We start from the raw sequence: 11298 nt of genomic DNA on the forward strand, positions 1-11298 counted from the left end.
GGACTAATCCATACTCGTTTGCCATTTTGGCCAATATTTTGAAAATGTATGAGCTGGGTTGATGAAGCAATTATTTAAGTATTTATTAAAATAGACTTGGACCTTTAAACTTCTTTAAAATATTAGTAATAGTTTGCGTTAAGTAGGCATTTGAAGCTGTTTGGGGATAAAGAGAGAAGCTGTAGTTCCTGAGGTTGGAAATGGTCCCTGGCCTCTCCCTTTTAGGAAACACTGTTATGCTCATTGGATGTGCACTGAAGTGAGCAGTTTGGGTGGATGTTTCCCACTTGAGCACAATACTCAGGCACTCTCCCAACGCACTCCTCCTCCTCTGCTCACTCCTGTTTTGGGTTTTCTATTTGCACACCTGAAGTCTTTTCTGAGAAGCATCAGAACATGTTTTTTTTCTGGGCACTGAGCTTCCAGGGACTGCCTTTTACCTGAACATGTCCCTTCTCCCCAAGGGAGAGAGAGCAGGTAGATGTGTCCCTAGCAGGAAGCCTGGGTTTCATTCCAAGGGTAAAACCACCAGTGTCTCCCAGGGAGCACCAGGAGGGACATAAGGTGCTCCTGCCACGGGGCCCTTATTTAGCTTGGTGCTGTGAGAAAGGGAGTAGGAAGCCCTAGGCAGAGTAAACTCTGTGGGGAGTGCTGCAGGTTTTTCAGGAGCTGCAAACAAGTACCTTGGAGCATTCTGTTATTTTTGGAAAGTTCAAATGTACAGGGACAAGAAGTTGCAGACATACAGAAAGGCTCTAGGCAGGCTTTCTCTAAAACAAAACAAAACAAAACAAAACAATTAAATTATCAGGGACTGGTCTTGAGGAAAGGAAAGAGTTTCCTAGAGTTAAGTTTCCAAAAATATCTTTTAAAAGGGTTTACACACTCACTCACACATACATGTGATCATTAAAAGGAAAAGTGAACTATCTTAAAGGAGAGCTTCATAGTCATTTATTGAGTCAGTTTTTCTACATCTCAGAGCTGGTGTAGATTCTGAGGGACTCTTTTGTTTACCAAAACACAAAGCAAACATAAAAAGTTTTTTAAGGTAGCAGGGAAAGGAGGTAGGTTTGAATATGGTTTCCTCCGTGTTTGTGTAGTGTCAGGGTTAAGGTTGTATCTATTTCTAGTTAACACCTTGGATGGCCTATAACACCAAACACAATTTTTAATAGTTCATGCTGGGGAGTATGCGTTTCCTGTCTCCTTATTGCTGACATTTATTTAACATTTGTAAGCACTGACTTTTTGCAGCGGAGTGACTTATACTTGCAGTGTTGGTGTTAGGAACCTAGCTTTGCCTTTTTTTTTTTTTTTTTTTTAGGAATCTCAGTTTTCTAATGTTAACTTTTCAACCCGCATACTTTTGCTGTGAGATTTCTTTTTTAATTTTAAGATTTCAGAAGTGGAAAATGTGTGTTAGAGGTGTGCACAAAAATAGTTGGCATGTTTTTCTTTTTTCTGCCCATGTGAATTCTACTTTTTAGCAAAATAAAACTCCAAAAAAGACTGCAAATATAGTTTTCTGTGTACAGTGTTTTCATGAGACACCAAAAGAAGGTTTTTTTTCCCTATTTGGCACAAATAAAAGTTCGAGACAAAACAGAATTCCCTGTGGAGGAAAAACAATACAAGTCAGTTGCAGTGCTGGCCTCTGTGTGGCCAGAGGCAGTTCCTACGTGAAGAACACACTGCGCCAGCCGAGTGCCAGGTAAGTGGTATGCAGAAGGCTAGGCGTGGCCTTTCTTTTGGAAAAGTTTATTTATTTAGCTACTTGGTGATTAAATATTTCATATTTATTTTTATTTTGCTCCAAATGGCTTCATATCTAGAAAAGTTGCTATATTTTTTCCATATCTTTAGTTTTTAAATAAGCTCAGAGGAAAATCCTCTTATGACATTAAAAAAACAAAATGAAGACCCTTCCAAGGACACTGTGCTTAATAAACCAGTTCTTTTTCAAGGTATCCTGGTTCTAGGCATTACTTGAAAAGAAAGGCACATTTTTCATAATTTGATCTTGAGCATCGGAATCAGATTTTGAAAGAGCGATGCAACTGCAAGTAGAAAGATCTCATTATTTCAGTCCTTTTTAAAGCTATCGGTGAGGGAGGAATGGAAATTTGGCAGGGTCTGAGAGAGCACGTGGGCAGCCTCCAGACGAGGGCTTAGGCGCAGAAAGGGCAGTGGCCCCCAGCAGGCGCCCCAGCCAGAGAGCCGCGTGGGCTCCGACTCGGCGGAGCAGGGCCCGCTGCCGTCAGGGAGGATCCAGCACTGCCTGTGACGCCGGACGGGTCCCACTAACCTGCCTGTTACCTGAAAGTGAAGGTGACAGCACCTGCCTCACCGTGATAGTTTGAGAACCAAATGCAACAACTTTTGGAAGAAAATTGCAGTACAAATATTCGTTATTATTATCACCGATAGAGTGGGTCAGAACCCAAGGCCGCCACTCCTGCTTCTCCACAGGGTAACACTGGCATTCAGCTGGGTCAGACTCATTCATAAAAGAGACATGGCACAAAGGATGGGCTTTGGATCAAGTGTCAGGAAATAGCTACATGTGCTATTCGCTCTAGAGATTCACAGTACAGGTGCGTGAGCTGGGTGAGCATTCAGCCCCTCGGCAAAGAAACGCTTTAACTAGTTCAGCACAGAATATGGAACTCCAATTGGAAAACACTGCCTATAGTTTGAGTTTAGGCTTTCCTGAACTCTAGCTTTCCCTGAACAATCCCAATGTCAAATAATCTTTCTTGATGTTCCACTTACACGCTTAAACCACTTCTACAACTTGTGCTTTATTTTTAGAGCAGTTTTAGGTTCACAGCAAGATTGAGCAGTAGGCATAAAGACTTCCCATGTGTCCCCTGACCCCACTCGTGTAGCCTCTCTCGTTAACACTCCCACCCGGTCAGTACATATACTACAATCGATGTACCTGCATTGAGACGTCACTGTCACCCAGAGCCCATAGTTTACATTGGGGCTCACACCTGGTGCCGCACACTCTATGGGTTTGAAAAAATGTATTATGACGTGTCCACCATTGTAGTATCGTAAGATTTGCCCTAAGAATCCTCTCTGTTCCACTTATTCATCCCTACCTCCCTCTTAACCCTGACAACCACTCATCTTTTCACTGTCTCCATAGTTTGGCCTTTTCTAGCATGTCATATAGCAAGAATCATACAGTGTGTAGCCTTTTCAGATTGGCTCCTGTCACTTAACAATATGCATTTAACTTTTCTCCATGTCTTTTCATGGTGCGAGAGCTCATTTCTTTTTGGTTGCTGGGTAATATTCCAGAGCAGCAGTTCATCCTTTCATGCCATAGACATTCACAAGTGGTTAGGCTTTGTTGCAGGGATGGAGGATGACCATCCAGACCAGCCTCCTGCTCTCATAGAGCTCACACTTTAAAGGGAAGAGATGAGCAATAAGCATGTAATACATAATAAATACCATTTGAGACAATGAGCGCTATGGAAAAATAAACTGATGTGTTGGGGGCTGGAGTAGCTACTTTTGTTTGAGTGATCAGGGAAGACCTTGTTGGGGAGGTGACATTTGGGCTGAGGTCTGAATGATAAGAAGAAACCAACCATGCCTAAGTCTGAGGTAGAGTGTTCCAGACAGGGGGGAAATAAATATGATGGCTTTAAGGGAACACGTTTGGCACAGCAAAGGCACAGGGCCTGAGAGCAGAGGCAAGGAGCGGGCGGGGCAGGGAGATGGCGAGCACAGGGTGCTGGCAGGCTATTGTAGGACACGCCAGGTGAGGCCTTCGCGCGCCTGCCCATGGCAGAGAGAGAAGATTTGACTACAGGAACCTCACTTTTGATGGAAGAATGGATTTTACTTTTCCTATGAGACTTTCACTTGAGAAAATGTTAAAGCTGTTTATCAAGTAGTTCTGATAAAGTGTCCATGGCGCAAGTTGGAAAGCTGAGCTCTGTGGGCCCAGAATTGTTTCCCAAACCTGGGAAACAGGAGCCTGTGCTTGAACACACACCCACACAACACTGTGCACACACACACTGTTCACTGCATTAGAAGCACACTATACATACTGTTTAGAGATTTGTTTTCTTTTAAAAACAATTTATTTGGGGGGAATCACTCTGTAAGTTATATAAATGTCTGACTGTTTTAGGCAGTTAGACAGACATGAGCAGAGAAAGGGCAACAGGACAGGTACAGAAGGTCACCAGGGTGGAAAGCCCTGGGTGCCTAGGAAGGGGCAAAACTGGGAGGACAAGGAACTTGCTCCCAGGGTGACCTTTCTTCCCAGGCACATCATGCAGCTCAGGCCCTCCTGACCTTTCATATCGCTGGTCAAGTGGTGGTTTGGACCTTCCCCTGACCTTTCACATCGCTGGTCATAGGTTTAGACCCCCTGACCTTTTCCTCCCTAAAGATAACATCTAGGCCTCAGTTGTATTTCAGCTCCAGGCCCAGAAGAGCAGGAAAACCAGACAAGTGACACTGTAGCTGCCTCAGGACCAGATGCGTTGACTAATGACCCTCTGCCCTGGCACCAACCAATCAGTGGAGACCATGACCCTGAAAGACCACACCTGGAAAGCTGATGCATATTCACCCTATTGAGACACTCCCAGGAATCCCCTAAGAGTCCCACCAGCAAGAGAGATAAATACCCTCAACACAAAGGACCCAGCTGGAGCTCTCTCCAGGGGAGCATGCCTGTGCCATTCCTTTCCCCTTCTCCATCCCCTAAGCCAAGGCACAGTATCCCCTAAACTCTAAGGGGCCCCAGGAGACTTGCAACCAGGGGAGCAATGGGCAGCGGCAGCTCATCCGAGGCTAACCCCCAGTACCCTCTTCAAGGCCCCCTTGTCTCTGACTTCTCAGTGAGCCAGCGCAGCCCCGCCTGGGCTCTCCTGTTGCTTCTTCTGTGCCCTTCCTTGTCTCACTGTCCTAGGTGTGTTTTTGCTGAGGCCAATAAATTCTCGTTTGCTTTGCTTTTCTCGTGGTTGAAATCTTTCCTTCAAGAAGTTAAGAGCAGGGAGGGAAGATGGTGGCCCTTTGAGAAGAAGCAGAAGCCCCTGCTCCCAGCCACGGACTCAATTTCCTCCTAAAATCCTATGTAGCAAGCTTGGAAAAACCAGAGAAACATACCTGAGTGGACAGAGTGCGAGTGGGGAGCACTTGAAGAGACATCACGGAGTCCGGTAAGGGGGGGGGGCGTAGGAAGAGGGAGGCCCCCCTGAAGCCTGTGCTGGGCTCTGAGCCCTGAGGCTTGGAGGCTGCAAAGCCCTGCGGACGGCATCCAACAGTGGGGACCCCACAGCCGGAGCAGAGAGGGGAAGGAGCGCCCCGCGCACAGGGCAGAGGGACCCAGGGGAGTGGTGAGTCTGCAAGGAGAGGAGGGGACAGTGTCTTCTTGGAAACAAAGCCTCTAATGGCAGACGGCGCCTTCCTAGGGAAACAAAGCTTCTAGTGGCGGCTGCGACCGTCTAATGCTCGGGGTGCCCACCATAGGGAAGGCTGTCCGAAGGTCTGTGGCACCGAGTGGTAAGGGACCAGACGACTGCGCTGAGCGGCCACACATGGGGACCCTCTCCCTCCCTGTGGGGCACTGTGTTGAGCCCCAGAAAGCACTGAATCTGCGTGGTGTGGGGGAGGGGAGGAGCCCTCCCGCCCTGAGCTCCCGGTGCCCAGGGGCTGGGATCTGTGACCAGCCCTGAGGGGCGCCGTGATGACCCGTGGAGCCGCCCCAGCTTTGCTGAGATCAGTAGTGTGGGGAGCTGCGTGGAACTGACTTTGGGTCCCCTCCCCCTGGGGGCCTTTGCGCTGGCGGTGGGGCCTTGCAGGGCGGACTCTCTGCCTGCGTGTTGCTTTGTGCATTTGCAAGTTTGATCTCGGAACAGGCTCCCACCTTCCCGGGGTGCACTGGGGGACAGACCAGCAGAGGCTGGGAGTGGGGTCTGCACAGTGGACTGTCTGAGGGGCGGGCCTGGTGCGACCAGCCAACCAGAGCTGAGCAGGGAGGGGCGGAACCTGCTTGCCTCTCCTGCAGCCAGGAGCCCCGCCCCCAACAGGAAAGGGGCGTGTCCCGCTCACGGAGGCCCCAGACACCCCGCAGGGCACAGTCCTGAGGGGAAGGGAGAGCAGCTCACAGGGGGACTTTACAGGAATAAGACTCTCAGGGACTGTCCTTTGGGAGCTGGAGGAAACGCTGAAACCCCTGCTGGGGGCTGGGCAGGCAAAGAGCTCACCAGAATGTTCTTTAATCGAACCCACTGAGCCCAGGCTGCTGAAACGGCCCACACAGAAAAGGCAGCAGGCTGAAATCAATCTGAAGCTGCATCAGGACAGAGCCTGGGGAACTAGAACCAGAGGACAGGGTAGGGACTGAGGAGCTGGCTGTGGAGCAGAGACTAACGTCTCCACAATGAGCGCCTGACAGCGACTCCTCTAAGGGGAGTGATACCCTGGGCTACACTAGCCACCCTGCACCCTAAAGACTACAGAAGACTCTGGAGCAAGACCAGGCCACTACAAGGCTGCAAAATAGCTGACAAGAGGAGGTGGCCCACGGAGAGCCTCAGACCAACCATTTACCTAAGGACACCAGAGCCAAACCTGGATGGTGGGTGATACACAAGCACCTCCCAGGAGAACGGAAATCAGCCCACAAAACAGTGACCCGCAGACAACACAAGCTTCCCAGAAGAAACCCACCTGATTGACTGTCTTTTTTTCTTCTGTTTTTTTGTTTTGTTTTGTTTTTGTTTTTGTTTTGTGTGTGTGTGTGTGTTTGTTTTTTCTCGTTTCTCCTTAGGAAGAAGAGAAAGGGGAGAAAATTTATTTGTTTTTTCTTCTCTTTAAAATTTTAGAATGAATAAAAAAATTATATTTTTTAAACATTTTAACTAAACTTTTTTCTCTTTTTTATAACAGAATTTTGTCTTGCTTAGCTTGTTTTTAGTTTTGTTTTGGTTATTTGCTTTGTTTTGTTTTATCCTTGCTTCTACTATCAAGACTTTCTTGATATCCTTGCTCAACAACTGGGACTTTATCATCTTACCCAAGTTTACTGCTTTTCTCTATAGTTTCCCCCAAATCTCTTACGGGACTCCCTCCCTGCCTGGGCTTCATCTCTCTCTCTCTCCTCTCTATCCATTGGCATAACTTTTTTTCTTTTCTTTTTTCTTTTTCTTCTTTTCTTTTGTTCTTTTCTTATCCTCCCTTCTGTCTTCCTGTATTTTTGTTTGATTGTTAGTTTTTCGTATTCTCTTTATTGTATTTTTATTATCTCATTTTCAACTATTATCCTATTCCTATTCTCTCCCTTAATTTTGTGTTGGCCCTTCTTTCAGAATCTTTTCTCTGCTTCTGTTATCTCCCAGTAGCTTCTCTATTTTTTACATTTTAGACTATTATTTTCTAAATTTTCACCACTATTAACAACAATATACATCTCTCTCTCTAAGTGTTACTTTTCTTTCTTCCTCTCTTTCTTTTTTTTTAAGCATTTTTTTTTTTTTTTTTAGTGTGTGTGTGTGTTCTCCCTTCACTCTCCCAGTTCTGTTTTCACATGGGTCGTTTTGATTGTGACTGTCAAGATATTTGTAAGATACCTCTTGTTTCCTGGAAGTTTAGTTGTGTATTGGCCTGCCTGGCCAGCACCCATATAACAGCTTACATGACAAGGTTGGGGCTGAAACACAGTTAGCCAACCTGAGAGGAGGGTCCTCCCAAGGACTGATCAATGACAATCTAGACCCAACCACAATAGGAGAACATAAAGAAACCACAAAAGGGACACCTACAAGAGGGACACACCTAGAGCAAAGAGCTCAGAAGTATAAGGAAAACACACCTCTGAGCTCTACTGGACCCACAAGACAAAGTCCCATCACACAAGACTGGGAGACAGCAAATATATCTAATATATAGATACAAACACTAAGACCTACCAAAATGGGGAGACAAAGAAACAACCCCCAAATTAAAGAAAAGGAAACATCACCAGAAGAAGTCTTTGATGAGATGGAGTTAAGCAAGTTATCAGAAACGGAGTTCAGAGTATTGATGATGAAGATGTTCAAGGAACTTAAAGAGAAAAACAAGGCAATAGAGGATAAGATCGAGGACTTTAGGGAAAACATGAAAAAAGAGATACATACCATAAATAAAACTCAGACAGAAATAAAGAATGCTGTATCTGATATCAAGAATGCACTGGAGGAATTAAAAGCAGGCTCAATGAAGCAGAGGATAGAATAAGTGACTTAGAAGACAAGGTAGAAAAAATCACTCAATCAGAGCAGCAAAAAGAAAAACACTTAAAAAGCATGAGGACAGTCTAAGGGGGCTTTGGGACAACATGAAGAGAAACAACATTTGCATTATAGGAGTGCCAGAGGGGGAGGAAAGAGAGCGAGGGATAGAGGACTTCGTGGAGGAAATAATGATAGAAAACTTCCCTATGCTGGAGAGGGAGAAAGCCACACAAGTTCAGGAAGCACAGAGGGTTCAAACAAGAGAGGCCCAAAGAGACCCACTCCAAGACACATCATAATTAAAATGGCAAATGTCAAGGACAAAGAGAAAATATTAAGGGCTGCAAGAGAGAGACAAGCAGTGACCTACAAGGGAACCCCCATAAGGCTGACAGCTGACCTCTCAACAGAAGCTCTTCAGGCCAGAAGGGAGTGGCATGAAGTTCTCCAAGTAATGAAAAGCAAGAACATGCAACCAAGATTGCTTTATCCAGCAAGGCTATCATTTAAAATTGAAGGTGAAATAAAGAGCTTCCTAGACAAAAAAAGGCTAAAGGAGTTCAGTACCACCAAACCAGCATTGCAAGAAATGCTAAAAGGACTGCTTTAAGAAAAAGAAGGAATAGTGAGAGAAAGGTACATCGGCATAAAGGGGAAAAATGGCATTAAATAAGTTGATATCAATAGTAACCTTAAATGTAAATGGAATAAATGGGCCAATCAAAAGACAAAGGGTAGCTGAATGGATAAGAAAACAGGACCCAAATATATGCTGTATACAAGAGACCCACCTGAGAGCAAAAGACTCACACAGGCTAAAAGTGAACGGATGGAGTAAAATATTCCATGCAAATGGAAAGGAAAAGAAAGCTGGAGTAGCAATTCTTATTTCTGACAAAATAGACTTCGAAATAAAGACCATAACGAGAGACAAAGATAGTCACTACATAATACTAAATGGATCAATCCAACAGGAGGAAATAGCCCTTATAAACATTTATGCACCCAATATAGGAGCACCTACATATGTAAAAAATTTCTGGGGGGACTTTAACACATTGTGTGACAGCAACGCAATCATAGTGGGGGACTTTAACACCCCACTGTCAGCATTGGACAGATCATCAAGACAAAAAATCAACAAGGAAACACAGACCTTAAATGACTCACTAGACCTAATGGATTTAATTGACATTTATGAACATTTCATCCCAAAGCAGCAGAATACACATTCTTCTCAAGTGCACATGGAACATTCTCAAAAATAGACCACATGTTAGGGCACAAGGCAAATCTCTAAAATATAAGAAGATTGAAATCATATCAAGCATCGTGTCAGATCACAATGCCGTGAAACTAGAAATCAACCACTATAAAAAAAACTCAAAAATATTCAAACACATGGAGGCTACATAGCATGTTATTAAACAGTGAATGGGTTACCAATGAGATCAAGGAAGGACCAAACACTTCATAGAAAGTAACGAAAATGAACAGACAACAACCCAAAACCTATGGAACATGGCAAAAGCAGTCCTGAGAGGAAAATTCATAGCATTACAGGCCTATCTCAAGAAACAAGAAAAAGATCTAATGAACCATCTAACACAACAACTAAAAGAACTAGAATGAGAACAGCAAGAAAAGCCCCGAGGAAGTAGAAGGAAGGAAATAATAAAAACCAGAGCAGAAATTAATGGCATAGAGACTTAAAAAAATAGAAAAAAATCAATAAAACCAAGAGCTGGTTCTTTGAAAAGGTAACTAATATTGATGCACCTTTAGCCAGACTCACTAAGAAACAAAGAGAGAGGACCCAAATAAATAAAATCAGAAATGAAAGAGGTGATATAACAACTGACCCAACAGAAATACAAAGGATTGTAAGAAAATATAATGAGCAGCTATATGCCAATAAACTGGACAACATGAGTGAAATGGGCAAATTTCTAGACGCATACAACCTTCCAAAGCTGAATCAAGAAGAGGCAGAAAACCTGAATAGGCCAATAACAACTAATGAAATGGAAGCAGTAATCAAAAAACTCCCAGCAAACAAAAGTCCTGGACCAGATGGATTTACAGGTCAGTTTTACCAGACATTCAAAGAAGACTTAACACCTATTCTATTCAAACTATTCCAGAAAATTCAAGAGGAGGGAAAACTCCCAAACTCTTTTTATGAGACCAGCATCATCGTAATCCCAAAACCAGATAAAGACACTACAAAGAAAGAAAATTACAAGCCAATATCCCTGATGAACATAGATGCTAAAATCCTCACTAAAATACTAGCAAACCGGATCCAGCAATACATTAAAAAGATCATACATCGTGACCAAGTGGGATTTATTCTGAGGATGCAAGGCTGGTACAACATTCGCAAATCAATAAATGTGGTACATCACTTAAACAAAATGAAGGACAAAAATCATATGGTCATATCAATAGACGCAGAAAAAGCATTCGAGAAAATCCAGCACCCATTTCTGATAAAAACTCTCTGCAAAGTGGGAATAGAGGGATCATACCTCGACATAATAAAGGCCGTATATGACAGACCTACAGCCAACATCATACTCAATGGGCAAAAACTAAAACCATTTCCATTAAAAACCGGAACAAGACAGGGATGTCCACTTTCACCCTCTTATTCAACATAGAACTGGAAGTCCTTACCATAGCCATCAAACAGGAAGAAAACATAAAAGGATCCAAATTGGAAAGGAGGAAGTAAAACTGTCATTATTTGCAGATGACATGATATTGTACATAGAAAACCCTAGAGACTCCATCAAAGTACCACTAGATTTGATAAACAAATTTGGCCAGGTAGCTGGATACAAAATCAACATCCGGAAATCAATGGCATTCTTATACACCAACAATGAACTTTCAGAGCGAGAAACTAAAAAAGCAATACCATTTACCATTGCAACTAAAAAAATAAGATACCTAGGAATAAACTTAACCAAAGATGTAAAAGACCTATACTCGGAAAACAACGTGACACTGAAAAAAGAAATAGAGGAAGATTTAAACA

The sequence above is a fragment of the Miniopterus natalensis genome, chromosome 14, assembly GCF_054644295.1.
Source record: "Miniopterus natalensis isolate mMinNat1 chromosome 14, mMinNat1.hap1, whole genome shotgun sequence".
Classification (NCBI taxonomy): Eukaryota; Metazoa; Chordata; class Mammalia; order Chiroptera; family Miniopteridae; genus Miniopterus; species Miniopterus natalensis.